This window comes from Carassius auratus, chromosome 50 (assembly GCF_003368295.1).
Source record: "Carassius auratus strain Wakin chromosome 50, ASM336829v1, whole genome shotgun sequence".
NCBI classification, from domain to species: domain Eukaryota; kingdom Metazoa; phylum Chordata; class Actinopteri; order Cypriniformes; family Cyprinidae; genus Carassius; species Carassius auratus.
Window position 1 is genome coordinate 11747019 of NC_039292.1, and position 18923 is coordinate 11765941.

General features: G+C 38.4%; 1 protein-coding gene across 1 annotated transcript in view; it reads right to left on the reverse strand.

The window, feature by feature from the left end:
- The window catches only part of LOC113067023 (nuclear receptor ROR-alpha), a 249280-nt gene that overhangs the window by 83393 nt on the left and 146964 nt on the right, over window positions 1–18923 (reverse strand). The gene's annotated exons all lie outside the window — the stretch shown is intronic.

Consider the following 18923-nt stretch of genomic DNA (forward strand, 5'->3'; position numbering starts at 1 on the left):
CTATATATTTTGTTATTATAATTTTATATTTGAGAATTTGACCACTTATTGGGGTTATATAGAGTGTATCTGACTCTGAGGTTAACATCAATTAGAAATGGAAGATTTTTGAAAAATCAAATGGTCTGTAAAAACCAACATTGATCTCATCTCCACCCATATTATGAAAACCAAGAATGCTTTTGCAAGAACTGTGTTATGATCAATACAAGTCTAGCAGATTATGATATCCTTCCTGTACACATGCTAGTTAATTGCATATAGTGTGTCTTTTTAAATGACATATCACCTTGCAAATCATAAGTAGAGTTATTTAATCAGAAGAGAGGACAGATGTCATCCAAGTTTTGTTCCGTCAAAGTCATTCCGACATACTCTTAAGAGTTCTGCACTGACACACTTAGCCTTATTATACTTCATAAACTTTCAAATGCAAAATGCAATGATTAAAAAAGCTTGATGATTTTCATCATCTCTCCTCCTAATATTCTAAAACACTTAAGGAACTCCATAGAGAGGCCTTGTATTCTCCAGGGAGGATCAAGAGAAAAATGACTTCATCTCCAGGCGCTGTTATTTCTGGTCATTTCTAATTGGTTTTAACTAAAATCAAGCCACAGTGGCTGGCTCTACAGGTTCCCACTGAACGATTCGCCATCTGACATCTCCTCAAATAGCAGATTTACATCCAAATTAGTTTTAGAGGACGTAGAAATTACATTGTCGTAGTGTCACGTTGAAAAGGAGAACATGATGAGAAACCAAGCAGAAGTTTGCTGTGGAGACAAATCATGTAGGATAAAAGGCCACAGTAATCAAGCAGAGAAGAAATTCTGGAAAGACTCATTGGTTCTCAACCGGTTTAGCTTCAGAACTAGGAAAGGAGTCACCATTGATATTTGCATTTAGCAATATTCTTTCTTGCTGTTATGATCAGAACAGACCAGTCACCACTAGAACGACTGACCATCAAAGAGTCGGTTTAAGATTCAAGAAACTGGACAACCAGAACTTTACTCCATCCTCCTGCTTTTCCAGCCCAGGAGTCTACAGGTAAGTCCCTAAAATGGTCTGGTAGCTTGTGAATAATAGATAGCAGCAAAGGGGATTGACGTAGGCCCAGGAAGGGCACTTGAACAGCAGGCATGGTTGGCAGGCAGCTTGGAGACTCCAACGGAATTTTAATTGTACCGCAGGGAGTCCAGCCGATAAGCGCCATTGTTATTGCTAAGATGCAGCACAACAGAAGCTCATTCAGCTGAATGCTCAAACAAATTATGATTACGCCAAATCGGTCCCACAACGCAGCAGAACCATTACGTGCCCAGGCGCAGGAGTCGTTAGCGGAGCGCACGTGAATATACAGTAACCAGCTGATCGGAAGGAATGCGGAAATGTATAGTTGTTTCTCGGAATGCTGACTCACCAGCTGTTCACCATTGCAGACAAGGTCCCTTCAGTCATCTCTGCCAGGCTACGTTCACACAAAGATTATTCAGTTGTCAGACCTCTTTAAATGGTTCACGCACAGTTTGGTTATAAGCCAGGGTGACCTCTGCATTCTATAACCAAACTGACTACCTAACATTTTTATGACTCAAAACCAACTCTTCAGAGCAAGTTTGCAAACAGCTAGCTAATTGGAAAACAGCTATGCTAAAAGGGGACTGACTTCAAATGTTTGTAGCTGTTGTATGAATAGGTTAAATTGGCAGTCATATATAAAATACTCTGCTCTGTCAATCCTCGACATTTCTGTATGAACGCAGCTTTTGTTGACTTCCTTCAGATGTTCAGCTAACGGACATGCCTTGGGGGGGAGGGGGGGCATGCATCCTCTCCCACACTTCAGCATTCCCATTCCTTAGTAATCCATTTGTGATCCCCTGCTGAGCTCCCCATGACATCTGAAACCACAATCATAAACACAGACCCTAGCATTCAACAAGACCACCCTGTAACATACTTGACTGGACCTTGGCGACACAGAACATCCTACTAAGGCCATCGGTTTAGCTATGTTCATAAAAAACAAATTATACTGAGTCTACACTGACATGTTTGGATATTTTCCCTTTTCTAATATTTCCCATGTTACGAATTACATTCCATGTAGCACTTGCATAGCACTCAGATAGGTTTACTTTACAGTGAGAAACTACATTTTCCCCTTAGTGAAGGCCAGAACGGGGAGCGATCAAAATAATTAAATTAATCTATCTATTTATTTAGCAAACCAGTCGTCTCCTCGGGCAGATATTGCGGCCGCATTAACCAATTGTGGACATGAGAGTAGTAGTAATCTCTCAGTGTCTGCATGTGAGAAAATCATTGTGCTGTGGTCTGTGGTTCAGCAAAGGAATTTGAGTTGAATTTATGACTTTCTTCACTTCACACTCCATGCATCTCATAGAAGCTAATTTAACAAAACACATATATATATATATACACACACACACAGTGGGGCTCGAAAGTTTGGGCACCCCTTGCAGAATCTGTGAAAATATGAGTAATTTTCAAAAAATAAGAGAGATCATACTAAATGCATGTTATTTTTTATTTAGTACTGTCCTGAGTAAGATATTGTACATAAAAGATATTAACATTTAGTCCACAAGACAAAAAACTGCTGAAATTATTAAAATAACCCCACTCAAAAGTTTGGGAACCCTTGGTTCTTAGTACTGTGTTCTGTTACCTGATGATCCTCGACTGTCTTTCTGTTTTGTGATGGCTGTGCATGAGTCCCTTGGTTGTTCCGAACAGTTAAACTGAGCAGCGTTCTTCAGAAAAATCTTTAAGGTCCTGCAGATTCTTCAGTTTTCCATCATCTATGCATATTTGAACCCTATCCAGCAGTGACTTTATGATTTTGAGATACATCTTATCACACTGAGGAAATTTGAGGGACTCAAACACAACTATTAAAAAAGGTTCAAACGTTCACTGATGCTCCAGAAGGGAAACAAGATGCATTAAGAGCTGGGGGTGAAAACTTTTGAATAAGATGAAGATGGCCAAATTTGTCTTATTTTGTTGAAATATATATTTCTTCCATTTAGTTCTGCCCTTCGTAAGCAACAGAAGATACTTTTATGTTTCCCGGTACACAAATTAAGTACAATTTACCTTGATCTTCAAATTCCAAAAGTTTTCACCCCCCAGCTCTTAAATCATCTTGTTTCCTTAATAAATAAATAACATGAATAACTAAATACAATATAACATGCATTTAGTATGATCTCTCTTATTTTTTGAAAATTACTCGCATTTTCACAGATTCTGCAAAGGGTGCCCAAACTTTCGAGCCCCACTGTATATGGAGGCATATTAAACATATCTTAGAGCCAAGAGCTATTTCAGATTCTCATTTCTCTACCATGCTAGACTGAGTGATCGAGATGTAACTTTTGTCATACAGCTGGAACAAAGCCAGTCTTCTCTTTTCTTTTAAAATATGCAAATTCTCTTCTTATGCTGTACGATAACAAAAACTATGGTAGACTGGATCTGGATGTATAGCCAAGCTAAGAAAATATATTTTTTTAAAGAAAAGATTGGAGCTTGTCTATGCAAAATTCACTTATTCAATGAAGTTAAAGCCACAAAGTTGCTGCTAAAGTGTTTTGAGAGGTTACTAGGCAAATATAGATGGTTACTGTAGATTTCTGGGTGGCTACTGGGCACTATGTGGTTTCTGAGGTGTTATAGATGGTTGCTAAGACATTGCTAGTTAGTACTGGGATCTATTGAGCGAACTATTGAGAAATGACATAATTTCCATTAACCAATGTTATGCAACTAAAACTTTCTTTCCTCTTGCGATAAGTCATGGCAACAGATGTTGGTAGGTTTCCGTGTTAATCGAAGGAGACATTGGTGTGTGGGATCAAGGATTTGTCTCACCGCCTACCAACATCAACAGTAATAATTTATAAATGGACAGATTTACAAAACAGCAATAGCTCCCACTGATAAAGTGTCAATGATGTTTGTCAGAACAAGCTGTCCTTGCAGAGAAACCACAACAAGGGGTCACATCTTCAATTGCATCCACAGCCTGGCTGTTCTTGCGAAGTCTGCAAAACCCTGTCTTTATGACTCATAATGAACATGACGAGAAATTCCATCCCAAAACTTTCCCGGGTTTGTGCGCTTGCTGTTGATTCATCTCAAAATGTCAGTGCAAAAAGCAAAAAAAAGCACAGCAGATGTATCAACTTCTGAACGAGTCAGTGTGGATAGCAACTGAAGCACTTGCATATCTTCTCTTTCATCTCACCAGCCCCTGAGTGTGTGAACTCTGATGCAGCTAACGTTGTCTTGAAGAGTCTTGGTCGTCGTACTTTCCAAGCCCGACCACATCTAAAGGCCATGTCTACCGCGCTCACCCTCCCTGTGCATTTGACTTGAATGTTTGCTTCCACCCCACCTCCCCATCTAAGCTAGCGGCGAGTGCAGATGAATTAAACATCCCTTATAATCCTAGTCTAATCTTGCGTATGTGTGTGAGTAAAATTTCATAGAAAACAACCCCCCACACCCACAGGGACATCGGCCTATACAGTGTGCTGTTTTCAGCTCATTGAATTGATGAAACTCGTAAGAGTGAAACCGGGAGGAAGACCAAAGAGTCCGCTTGGTCCATATCCTGCACCGGCCAATAAAGCTAATTGCCACGACAAACCTCTCAGGTAATAAAGCTCCCTATTAGCTGAATTACACGTCTGTCAATCCTCTAATTAATGCCACAGAATTAGTGAGAATCCTCTGGTTCAGCAGAGTGGAGGAAATATCAGAGGATCTCTCAAGATGTTTGCAGGAGAGGCAGGAGGAAATCTCTCTCGGCTACTGTACGAGGCCATGGCAATGTCTGGCCCCTTAGTTCTGCATCTATCTTTCATGTTTTTTCTGATTAAAACCTGAGAGCTCGGCCAGCACTCTTCCAAGTGTGCTGTGAAGATCAAAGGGCCTCTTGTTACAGAAGCAAGTTGATCAGAGAAGTCACTTTCCAGCCAATGGGGTTCAGGATTAATGCTTCAATATCCTGCACTTATTTGGACGTATGTGACATGGGGGGCCAGTGAGGTGCATGGGCAATAACCAAAACAAACTCTTATCTCCTCTCTAAAAATGTTCACCACAATGGTACAGAGTAGTTTGTGGTTGCTAGGTTGTGACTAGCTTGGGCATCATGGTTTTGAAAAGTGGTGGAGAAAGCAGGCAGGTGTGCAGACCTGTTTGTTGTTACTGGTCATAGCTATCTTAAGCTATACTGTGAGTAAACAATAACACTTACATATATAGCAGACACTTTTATCCAAAGTGACTTACAGTGCCATTGAGGCTATACAATTTTTTTTTCTTACCAGTATGTGTATTTTTCCTGGGAATTGAACCCACAACCTTTAGCGATGCTAACGCAATGCTCTACCACTGAGCCACAGGAACACCAATTCTAACACTACATTTAGATACATTTTCATATATTCATTCAATAATTAAATGTACTTTTAAAAACACCCCAGCTCAAAAGTTTCCACATAAAACAAGTGCATTATGTAGTTATCTAAGGGACATTTTATATATTGCATTTTAATATATTTCAAAATTTATTCTTTTGATGGTAACATGGAAGATCAGAGTCACACAATCCTTCAGAAATCATTCTATGCATCTGTATATATACTAGTGGTGGGCATAGATTAATTTTTTTTAATCTAGATTAATCTCACTGTGATCTTGAAATTAATCTAGATTAATCTAGATTAAAATGGCTCATTCGAATTCTGAATATGTGTGTTACCCAAACAAAATTGACAAACAGTAAGTCTTTACAATACAATAAGACTGTTAAAACTACAAAGTAATTGAGTCAAGAGCAGTGAGTGATTTTCGTTTTCATTTTCGTGGATTAACATTACAGCAGCCAGCAGCTAAATTAGACGCGGCCACTTTAAGAGACGATGAACGCATCCAATATAATACACATCCCATTTTTTCCAACTGTTTACATTTACTTAAGAACTAACTGACAGTTTTTTCGAGCATAATTTCCCAGGTGGATATTTTGATATATTTTGTATGTATTTGTCGGCACAAGAGCAAAAATAACCCAATTTGATGTTCAAGTGTTTTGAGACGCCTTTCTCTGCGCGAGCCCTGAACACCAGAACACAGCGAGTACTGAATTGGGCTCTTTTTGTTTGTTTCAAACTGCGATTTGTATTTGTTCGTTCAGGTGCAGGAGGGACTTCAAGGAGAACTTCGCAGAAGAGAGCTCGGTTCAGTGTCGCTGTCCGTGATACGCGTCTCTCTCTCTCCGCACCGAACACATCGCGCGAGTAACCAGTTACTCTGTTCAGCTTTTCCGCGTCTTGTGTTTGGATGCTTTAATGTTTAAATCAACAAGCGGTAAGGCTTAACAACACATGAAAAAGATAAGCTTTCATGACGATGTGCAGCAGTGGCCCGTCAACTGTCCTGAGCATCTTATTAGTCTGGCCTCAGCCAGTCGGTTGTATAAAATATCAAGGTGAAAGTCATCATAGCTTGATTAGTGTAGACCCAGCTCCCAACCCAACAGCGATATTTTTTTTAGCGCCCGATAAGAGTCTCACGTTAACGCAGCACATTAACGCCGATAACGGCCCACCACTAATATATACATACAGTATAGAATTTTGGAAATATAATTTCTAATATACAAGAATCTATACATGTTCGGGAACTACATTACCAACTATGAAGAAATATATCGCCTTCTGCTCCCCTGAGAGAACAATGGAGGTTGAGTAAATAAAATAGCAATAAAATTTAACAAACTCATAATCAGTGAAATAGGGCCATTTATTTAATATTTTTTTTCCCCATTGACTCTGAAGTAACAAGAGCTTCTGGGGCTTTCTGTCTGAAAGCACCGGCTGTATAAACATTGTTTTCTCTTTTGATGAGAAGACAAATCAATTTCCACTGCAGGAAATAAGTCTTGGCATCTCTTCAAAACTAGTTATATGATTGGTATTTAGGCAGTGACTCAATAGTCACTCATATTTTATTTCACTACACAAAGTGGATATTTTGTGATTTAAGTAAACAATAACAAAACGCTAATGTATGTGACAAAGCTGTATCAAGAAAGAGGCATTTGTTGACTGAAAAAAAAAAAAAAAACCTGGCAGTGCTAATACATACTTGGTAGTTTCTTGGCAAGCTACCATTTTGTGGCAAATGTAGGTCTAGACAGTTCTACAGATTCCTTTGGAAAGGACTGTTTTGCAAACATGATACAATGAACATTACACTCCATAATTGAGGTTGCATCAGATGAATTTCGGTGCTAGCCAACAGCACTGTACTGTAGTTTAAATGCACACTCTACTCTGCCAAAATTGCATGTCTAATAGAACGAAATGTAGAACTGTTATTATAAAATGTAATACAGGCACCAAAGACAGATTAAATGCCACAAACAAATAAACAAATAAACACATAACGGACCGTGATAACAGATGGACGAAATCTATTGAAAATATACTGTTAACGGTAATACTTGTTCATCATTTGGATGACTGTAGATCAACTGCTTTGTTTTGAATCAGGGATTCAAATTATTACAGTGTTGCTTTTTATTCTTGTTGCAGTTCACTTTAACATGGCAAAGTTTCTAAACGGACTAAATTTGTTAATACTAGTCAAGTGCGAGTAAACTGTTCTCTCATTGGTTAAAGTTTCACGGTTTATTTTCCGGGATTCCAAGAAGTGCAATAAGACGGCATTGTAAAACGAAAAAGTGCACTTTGATTTTGAATGGCAAAGACGTGCTCACCCACAGACATTCACAAGATAATTTTGAGGTATTAGCAAAACAACAAAGCTAATGCTTTTCTGTATATTACACTTATTTAAGAAGAAAGAAAGATCACTTCGCAGGCATACATCTTGCAAAATGTTGTATGTGTAGTTAAATTAAAAGTGTGGTAAGAAAAAAGTTTTTCTTATGTAAACATATCTTGTTTTAAGTACGCATTGATATTTAGAAGACAAAAATACTGAATTGAAAATTATATTGCTAAAATAGGTGTTTACAGGTGCCTTTAGTTTCTACACTGCTAGTTACAGTTATGTGTATGCATAAATATTACGACAGCTTATGACAAAACAAGAGGTTAGCCGCAGGACATACAGTAGCCATAGAAGAGTCCATATGTCCCCGACAACACAAAGGAAGAAGCCTTACAGTCCAGTAATTATTAATGACAAAAGTCTATACGCATTCCATTAGGTGCAAGCAGCTGTCATAAACATCTTAATTAATTTACAAAGCAAGCGACTGGGGAATTACGACGATGTGAAAATCTGCTTCCCTCTGCCGCTCCATAGCACTGGAACAGATCGGGCTTTTAAATTTTTAAACACGTCTTTCATGTTCTCCAGAGCACAGAAAAGCTTTTGAACAGTCATCTTGTTAAGAGATGCACCTAGCAGTGCCGTTACCTTTGGGTTGTCTCATGGTCCCATTTTCCGCAAACTGGTGAAGGATTTAGGGTTCAAGTTTAAAGGGATAGATCACCTACAAATCACACATTTGGTCATCATTTACTCAACATCATGATTTTTTTCATAAAATGCATTAAGAGATATTTAGTAGAATGTTCATGCTGCTCTTTTCCATTTAATGCCATTTTGTGTTTCACACAATGAAGGAAACCATACAGGTTTGAAAACATGAGGGTAAGTAAATGATGACAGAGTTATCTTACTGTTCATGTTCATTTTTGTTTTGTATCAGTTTGTAGTGTTACACTGTAAACCTCATCAATAACAAAAAAAAATAAAAAATTAAGAAAAGGAAAAAAGTATTTTAAAAACAACAGCTGATGTCACGGATATGATTGCATAAGAATGCTGTCTCTGAAGAGAAATGTATAGAAATAAAGGAAGTGTGCCCCTCAGGACAGTACCACACTGCACCACGGATGCTCTATTGGACGCATTCACCAAAATATCAATTATTTAATATAGCTCAACTACAGCCCAGCTACCTTTCTGAAAACAAAGTTGGATGCAATTACTAATAAAATGTCTGTTGTTTATTTAAATGGCACATTTCCCACAAATAGGTAGTTTCAGTTTTGCTTTAAATAAATGTTTTCATTTTAATGAATGTCAGCATATTTTTCATTCACTTTCTGAATACCATTCAACTGATTGGATTTTTTTATGTAGTGAGGGGAAATAAAATACATGTTTATACTGTAATGTTTGGTATTATTATTTTATTCTTCTTGCCGCTCATAATTTTGGTACACACTTTGTATAAACTGGAAGCTAGCATTGACTATTAGCAGGGACTAGCATCTAGCGTCTCTGCACCACCACCGTATATTTTCATAACCCACTCGCTGTGTTCAATGCTAAAGCTCTCCCAAGGCTGTTTCACATCACAATACATTGATCTGAAGCTTCCTAACCTTGCAAGTCTTTACTTAATGGCTGCCAAAAGATTTAAGCTTTTTCTGAAAATATGGTATTATTACTGCTACTACTAATGATAATGATAATAATTCAGCTTCCTCTCAAAACATAGTTGGATTCAAGTTAGTAATAAGAATTAGCCTAGAGCCTATTTGTAGAATACACTGTTGTTGTTCTATTTTGTTGTTATTGTTGAGGTTGTTAGTAGTCTTTTATTATTATTATTATTATTATTATTATTATTATTATTATTATTATTATTATTATTATTATTATTATTATCTTTCTGAAAATATTAGATTTGATTACAAGTCACCATTCAATTTTTTAAATAATTATATTATTATTATTACTACTACTTCTACTACTAAAATTAAGAGTGGTATTTATTTGGCTCAAAACCATCAGTGTTCTAAAGTTGAAAACGCCACCGGTTTGTAATAGTACATAACACTTCAATGTAATATTTCAGTGTTCACAGATGCTGCTTGTCCTTATGGCGCAGCTACATTCATTTTAAAACCTGACATCGGGAGAAAACAAAAGAGACAGGCGGACAAAAAAACGCCTCAGTGCAAAAACTCAGCCAGTCACCTCCGTTTCTCCATTTTCATCTGATGCAGAGTGTGTGGCGAATCCCCCTCAGTTTCCGACATGGTATCTCCCACTCCACTGTATGTGCTGGTGGGAGGAGGGTGTTTTTCTTCTTTTTTAGGGGAAAGCCTGTCAAAACGTATCAACGTTGCTGACATGGCACAGTGACACACTGACCAACAACCGCCGGAGGAGAATGTGTGTGTTACTGCGAGATGGGGGAAAAAATAAATTAATAATAGTAAAAGAAAAAAAGCAGCTATCGATTTATGTAAGAGCACTAGTCATCATCAAATTGGCTGAGTGGTGTAGGGGCGACTCTTTAATTATTTCTCAGGAGCCAGACAAAATCAGTGTGCCGTGAAGAGGCTACATCGATTTCCCTTCAGCCAAAGCAACATACTCACTCTGTGGCAGCCCACAGTAAAGTACTAGAGAGAAGGAAAAGGTGTTTGTCTTATAGTGGAGCTCTAACAGAGTGGCGCCCAAACAAACGTCTGACAGAAATCAGGGCCAAGTCAAAGAAGGTAAGGTTGGGATGAACAAATACACTTCCTATGTCTGAATATACACACTTCTTTATTGTACAGTATCTAAAAAGCAGGAAATCAAAAAAGGTGGGATGATGGGCTGCGGTGCTCTTATGGGAAATTTCAATTCGGCTATGGCCTGCAACCTGTCCTGACCAACTGTTTTGTAGTTTATATATTTTTTAGTTATTTTAAATTGCAAATGTAATTATTTTTATTTTTAATCAAATAAATACAACCTTGGTGAGCATTAGAAAAATAAATAATAATAATAATAATAATATATATAATATATATATATATATATATATATATATATATATATATATATATATATATATATATATATATATATATATATATATATATATTTTTTTTTTTTTTTAAATACTCTAATGCTCAGCAAAGCTGTATTTATTTGATTTGGAAAAAAACAAAAAAACATTTGCAATTTAAAAATTTAAAATAACTGCTTTCTATTTTAAAATGTTTTCAAATGTAATTTATTCCTGTGATGCAAAACTGATTTTTCAGCATCATTACTCCAGTCTTCAGTGTCACAATAATCTTTCCGATATCATTCTAATATGCAAATTTGCAGCTCAAGAAACACTTCTTACTATTATTAATGTTGAAAACAGTTGTGCTGCTTAATATTTTTTGTGAAAACTTCAGATTTTAGATTTTTTTTGTAACAATGTATGTCTTAACTTCCACTTTTACTGTCAGTTTACACCATAGACTGTATAAAAACAAGGACGTAGTGTCTGTAACTGAAGAGAGTTTTTCAAGCTCAAAGTGGGCAGAGGCGTCCGTCACCATCTTGGCAGCTCGTCACCGCTCGCCACTCTTAGATAATCAAAAATGGGCAAAGAGGCAGGAGCTGGTTGCTGAAACCACACCCACCTAGCTCGACGGCAGCGACAGTAGTGGCCACGGCCTTAAATATATAGAGCTTTAAGGCTTAATATAATTTAAACGATGAGTTATAAAAAAAAAAAAAAAAACACCCCCTTCACAGTTGTCATGAAGGGCAAAATTAGCTATATAGACCAAAACCACTTTTTGTACCAGGCTGTAAACAAATTTTTTTCTGCTGTAAAGTTAGGCATTTTAACATAGGGAGTCTATGGGACTAGTTTCGCATAGCCAGATGTAATGGCATTTGGTGCCACAGCATTTTTGTTTCCCGGTGGATTGTTAAAGAACTCGCGGAAATCCTGTATAACTCAACCAATCCGATGACGACTTCGACACTCCTGAAGTGTTTTCACTTTTGTGTCCCATATGCATGGCTGAGGCTGAGACTACTATGGTACTGACTCCATTTTGGAGCCAACCTCTAGGGGCCAGACGATGAATTGCAGATTTAGTCACTTCCGTGTTGGTTTCACGAGAGAGACCGGAAGGCTGACGCACTTTTTACACACCTACTGTCAAGTATCCTTGACATCATTTTATTCTTGCTGAATAAAAATATTATTTATTAATTTTTTAAAGAATAAAAAAAAAAAAACGTACTGACCAACAAATATTAAACAGTAATGTATGTAGAAATAACACAGCATGTATTTATATTAATTATATTCATATTATGTCATTAAATTCCTTTAAAATAAAGATTCGATTTCTAAACATTCTATAATAAGTCTCAAAGGCTGCCTTAAAAACATATGACTACCAAGCATCATGAAGGGATAGGATAGTTATAAAAAGTGGAACAACCTCAAAACACTTCTTCTTTACAGAAAAAGGCCAAACACAGCAGCAGGCTGTGGCTAACACTTTTGTTTGTGATTGAAGCTTGTAGGATGAGTTGCAAATGCACTTGTGGTTCACTGTAGGCTGGTGGCTGTCGTGCATGTTCTTCTTGGTGAGCTAAAATTAGCACCCCTTATGTATTTTCTGTCCGCAAAAGGGTAAAAAAGCACAAACAAGCAAACAAACACAGCAAAAACATCTTTGAGCTGGTTGGAAAATGATACCTACGGATGCGGGGTACTTAACACATTAAATGGCTTTCAAAGGTCTTTCATTCAATTCTATAAAAAGACCAGGAGAAAAGATGAAACAGTCTCTCCATAAGCATCACCTGAGGTAAGACACAGCTGTCAGTCGCTAGCATTAACATAGCACCACATGTAAGCACACGACCGTGAACTGAGCATAAACTGCAACGATGCATGTACGCATGCCTGCGCTTTCTATGTCTAGCCAGACGTGTCGTAGAGACCCTGTTAAAAATGCATTGTTATGGAAAGGAAGGCTCACTGGAGAGTTATGCCAAAGTGAATGCAACTCGGTTTGCTCTGTCAGCGTCGCTCTAGTCACTTTCATGATTTACCAACAGCTAAAATATTACTTGAAGTGCTTGATGAGCTTTTGAGTTAATAATACAATAATTTAACAACACATTCACGTTCACAGGTCTCTGCTATCAGGTAATGGTTACATGACATTCAGGGAAACAAGTAAAATATTGTATCTGTTTTTTTAGAAAGTGTTTTTTTTTATTGTTTTTATTTTACAATATTAATTTAAAAATTATATATATTTTTTATGATTTTTATTAGTTTTTCAGTAACTCGACCCTCCTGCAGTTCCCTTACAAACCACAAACGTTTGTAATTTTTAGATTTTTAGTAATTGGTTTAGAAAAAAAACAAAAGCTCATGGTACATTTACATGGCACCAATGTACTAAAAATGGAAAAGTTTTTCCTTTGTATTTTTGAAAAGTTTTGCGTCCAGCCGATAACATCTAAAACTATCGCCATTCACACCGATCCATGAAAGCAATTACAAATGCATGCCAGGCCGGTAGATGGCAATGCCACTTTGTAAAGAAACACTATGCGCCTGCCCATATACCTATAGACTGAACGCATAATATGCATGCACATGATGTCACCATTTTCACAAATCTGCATAAATGAACTATAAAACTAGCACTTTGAAACCTGTTTTCAAATTTTTAGTTTCCAACACCACCCCCCAAAAATGCCACTGTTGTGTAAGTGTACAGCCAAAACGCATAGAAAAATTTTTTAGTAGAGAGCTATGCTAATGAGAACACACCTTGGGTTGCTTTGTCTACACCAATCTAGCCACTTCCATAATTTACAAATAGCGTGACGTGGTAGAAAGGGGTGGAGTCAAATTGTCTGGGGGTGGAGTTTGTGAGCTCACATCCAGTGGGCTGGATAATACACCCCAATATGTGGTAAACTCCATCTGTGCTGCATCTTTATATACTCCATCTAAACTAGACATTTCTCTTTTTCTTAAAAAATGGCATTGCTTTGATAAAACAGCATATTAGCAGCTAAATTAACAAAGGTAATCTCAACAGAGGCAGATCTGAACAGACTGGGATAAACAGCTGGAGTAGTGAGCGGCTGATCTAGGGTGGGTGTTTTTAATCTGGTTATTAATGTCGTAAATTAGCTTGTATAATTGAATGTTCATATAACATCACATCCTTCCCATAAGAACTACTATTGGACTGCTAATAATAATATCTTATTTCCCAGATGAATTTTATTGGACTTGAGAATAATTCCATCACTCGGCTAATTTTGGAGACAAAGGGGTGGAGTGGATCTTTGATAAGGGGGCTACGCTTAGTAATAGAAGGTAAATGGTAAGATAAACCTTGTTTGGCTGGTGACGAAAAAGGAAGAGGAGAAGATGAAGAGGAGGTGGAAGGGGAAAAAAAGAATGAAGAAGAAGAAATGCTGTATATGGCAAATCCGGTCTGATTAATTTATTTTTCACCAAACGCTGCCGCTGACTCAAAATGCATTTGAGTTGAGATGCAAAAATGTCATCCGAGACAAAAGTGATTAATTTCAGAACCGACGAAAACACAGAAAAGCAATCTCAAACACGAGAGCATGATTATTTCATGAATTTAAATAAAAAAGAAAACACATAACATAGAAAATACATTTTCAAAAGAATATTGCAAGAAAAGAAAAAAATGTGACCAAATTATCTGGAGGCTTTTTTCCAGCCTTCCTCCACTTCTCCTTTTCTCAGTCTTTGGAAAAGAGAAATTTATTTCTGCCTTCATCTCTAAATTGGATGCAATTTATTGCCTCTCCAAAGCTCGTTTTTCACCGGCCGTGGCAGCCAATGCGTATCTGCCTCCTCAGTGTGGCCTCGGGTGCTAATATGCAGAAAGTGGCCGTGGGGAGACACGACTCGGTTACGGGGAGAAAGGAGGGAAAGTTGGGGGACATAGACCAGAATCAATCCATGATAGAGGGAGAGAAAGATGAGTGTGTTTACTCACAGAAATATGGCCGCTTGGGATGTCAGAAGGGACAGGAAAGGTTATATAACTGTTGGGCTGAATCAGAGACACCCGAGCAAGAGAGAGACTGATCAGAGAAGAAAAGAATGATAAAAGTTGCACAGCACTGAGTGAAAATGGGAGCAAGAAGACAATGGATACATGAGCTAGTGCTTGGGCAGACGGACTGATTTTCAGGTAAAAGGCTAAATGTGCATGCAAAGGTGAGAAAACAGGTCATAAGTTAGTGGATCATGTGTACACTGTGTTGGCGGAGAGTAGCGTGTCAATCAGAACAGGAAATGTGACATGCAGCAAACAGGAAACGTACACAAGCAACCGTCACCTTTCAAGAACAGAGAGTTGAGGGATGTCTTCAGCTACTGTTCAAACAAGTCAACAAGTTCAAAACTTGCCTATCTTTATCCTTCAGTTAGTCTTATTGAGCGCAAACAAACCTTTTTTTTTCCTTTTAATTTAATTAAAAACAATTTCTTTACCTGTAATATAACCCTTAATTTCAACCTATTTGCAGAAACATGCAAAACAAAACAAAAAAGGAACGCACACACACACACAGACAACAACAATAATACAATTCATACATACAATGACTTGAATGCACTTCTACAGTAATCTCATTTTTAATTTCAAAATGTTGCTTTTGATATTTTGTGTGGGTTTACTAAAAATACCAGGGTGATTCAGCTGTCTTGATATTATAATTAAAAAAAAAAAAGACATTTTGAGATATTTACTTGAAAGTCGTTTAGTATTTTTTACTATTTCTTAGAAGAAAAAAATTACCAAAGCTGTTCATCAATATTTATGTATTTATTTAGCAAATTAAAGTCATATGGTCCAACCTTTTGCAGAAACAGGCAAAAAAAAAGAATAAATAAAAAAAAAATGAAAATTAAAAAAGCCTGAGGTCAGCTTTGCGCATGCTTTGCTCAGAAATGACTCACATGGAAATGCAGCGGAGGGATCAAAACAAAACAACAGTCACTAATTAGAAGTACAAATCGAGGATCTGTAAAGAAGAATGCATGCACAACGTTGACCTCAAACATCACCCTCCTGGAACATTCTCTACAGGAGGCCTTTGTTCACCCCCCGGAGCCATGGGAGACACTTTTTATATGGATGGGTGCTTTTTATTTCACGTCTTTTGGACTGAAGCAATACAATAACTGCTGACTGCTATGATAGAGCCTGAAAGATCAAAGACAATTTTTAATAAAACTCCAACTGGATTCATTGAAAGAAGAAAGTCATGTACACCTAAGATGCCTCAGGGGTGACTAAAACACAACCTAACTTTCATTTTCGGGTGAACTAACTCTTTAATGGCTACTAGTGATCAAAAAAAAAACTTTGTATTAATGTGAGATTGCTATGGTCAATGGAATACTGCAATTCAAAAAGTCAACTTCAGTAAGTTCAGACATGAAGTACTGCCACATGCTTCTTGAAATGCTCCTGTGGACGGTCAGTGTTGCTATTTATATTAAACACAGGAAGTGACATTACCTCCTGCTTACAAAGTGCAAAACTACGGTTTTGACATCTCACTCGCCCTCACACTTTCACTCTTTCTCTTCCGCAGACGTTAAACACACTCCTACTTGGCCACACTTCTCCCTCAGTTAGAGCGAGGTGCAGTCCATCCAGCGACCTTGCTGTGAAACGCCTACACAGGCAATGAATAAGTATCACATTTCCTTTGCTGACAGCTGACACAGTCGGGCCCTGGTGATATACCAGACATGACAAGTGATTCTAATTACACGTTGAGGTGGAGGATATAAAATGGCAGGAAGGGAACAAACCCTGTCCGGCCAACCAGCACGCGCAAGTCCTAATCTGATGAGCTGGGCTTGTCAGGCCCCACTCATCGGTTCCGTCAAACTCAGGCCTGAATCCCAGGAGGAAAGTGACAGTATTCCGCCTAAGGGGGAAGATGGGACTTGGCGAACCCCTGCCCATCACAAACAATAAACACAAGGCAAAAAAAAGTGAGAGCCGGTGTAATGTGAAGCATTTTGGCTTTGCGAGTTTGTCAGACTGCTGTTCGGCTGAGTGAAGTAAAAATGAAGCGGTGGCCCCAAGCTTGGGTAATATCTGTCAGACTTCCACTTGTTTAAGGTAGAAACCAGAGACACCTTGGAACCAAACTCAACTGGAGCCACGGATGACAAGAAACATACACCTTTAGCTTTTTACCTGTTTGCAGCGACATTGCTGTGTCTCGGTTTCTGCGCCTCCGCAGAGATGGCGTTTTGTGTAACTTCTACAGAGACAGTTAGTCAATTCTGAAACTTGACGGAAACCCAACCATTGCATTTCAACACGGGACTGGAGAGCATCCCGAGAACATCAGGGAGGGTCAGAGTTGGCAACGTCTGGGATAAGTTTTTCCCGCTCCTCTCCTAGAAAAACAAAGGGAGCTGACAGCCCATCATCATCAGGGTTGCCAATGTCGCCAGGCGGGGGAAGCTGCCAGTTGGCGCTCGTCGGTAGGAGAGCGATCCTCAAATCTGTATTTGATAATGCAACTTCACACTCCACTGCCTCCCTCCTCAACTCAATACATCCCAGTTTTTGGCATTGTCGTTTCTATACCACAGCAGTCAGAGCCAATGCCTGGCATCCACGGCCGACTAACTAGTTTCAAACGGCGGCTAATGAGGGGTGTGATGCCTCTCGTTGTGAGGTGCGCTTGTTCTTACATGCTGAATTTGATTATCGTTCAAGGAGCACTTTCACAGATGAACATGAATGGTGGGATGATTCTTTTATTGTGCGTTTTTTGCTTTGCAATTATACACAGGCACCCAGAGTGTTATGGTCCAAATTATAGTGATTCGGTTCTGCAATTTAGAATAAGAATGAAATGCATAAATATCAAATAACAAGTGCTAAATTATTATAATTGTACATGTTGGTATTATATATCTATGTAAAGCTGTATTTATGTGTGTGTACTGTATATGGATAGATAGCTGTTAGATAAGCGAATGGAGGACAGTTTCTTCAGCAGGAATTCTTTTTTCAAATACTTGCCGTCATCTAGTGAGAGGTTGAAAAATCTTGATCTCCTCTCTCATGACAACTCAACTTGCTGAGCTTCAGCTCTGGCTGATCACGAAGAGTAAAGATGATGTGCCAAAGCAGCCAGGGAGATATTTTTCAGCGCCTTCAAGTCAAGCAGCTCTGAATAGTACATCGACATTATTCATACAATATCAGTTTCAATCCACTGCTATGAGGTGAGAGCTTAAAGCCAAGCAGATGTGCATCACTGAAAAACTATAGGCTGATAAGGTGATTAAAACAAACCCATTAGAGAAGCATGGCATCAGACTGATCTGAGGTCAGTTTTGCATCTTCTTTTAGTTGGCTTGATCTTTGTAAATGTTTAATGTAGCGCACAGAGATACATGTAGGAACAGAGATAACCCTAACAAATTTTTTTTTAGTATTTGCAAAGCTGCTGATGTGATTATAAAGGATGATGATTACGGTTACATAAACATCAAATTAATTTACTGCCCACAACACGGCGGCAGGAGGAAAACACTCTCCTCTTTCCTTTCCTGCTGCTCTGCTGCTGCTTCACACACCATCTGAAGCTCCTCCCTCATCCAGTCGCACTCACATTCACCCCCTCCCCATCTATTCTGCCCCTGCAGTCCATTAAAGTCACATCAAGGGTATTAAGACAAACTGGGTCAGTGGAGCAGTGCTGGGAAAAAAAAAAAAAAAGGAGAGAAGCAAACAAACCGTGGCCAAACGTCACCAGCAACCTTATAAAGCGTTGGGATTCATTGGCCTGGGGATTGTGTCTGGCTGTGGAGAAGGTGCATTCTTGCAGGCGTGGATGGTGGATGGGTGTGGAAGATCTCACGAGGGGCCTGCAGGCTGGGCCACATGAAGTCAAGCCAAGTTTTCTGTCTCTCTACACTGTCTCTCCTTTCACTCTCCAAGAAACAAAGACTGACTCTTCAAGATGAAAAGCCTGGC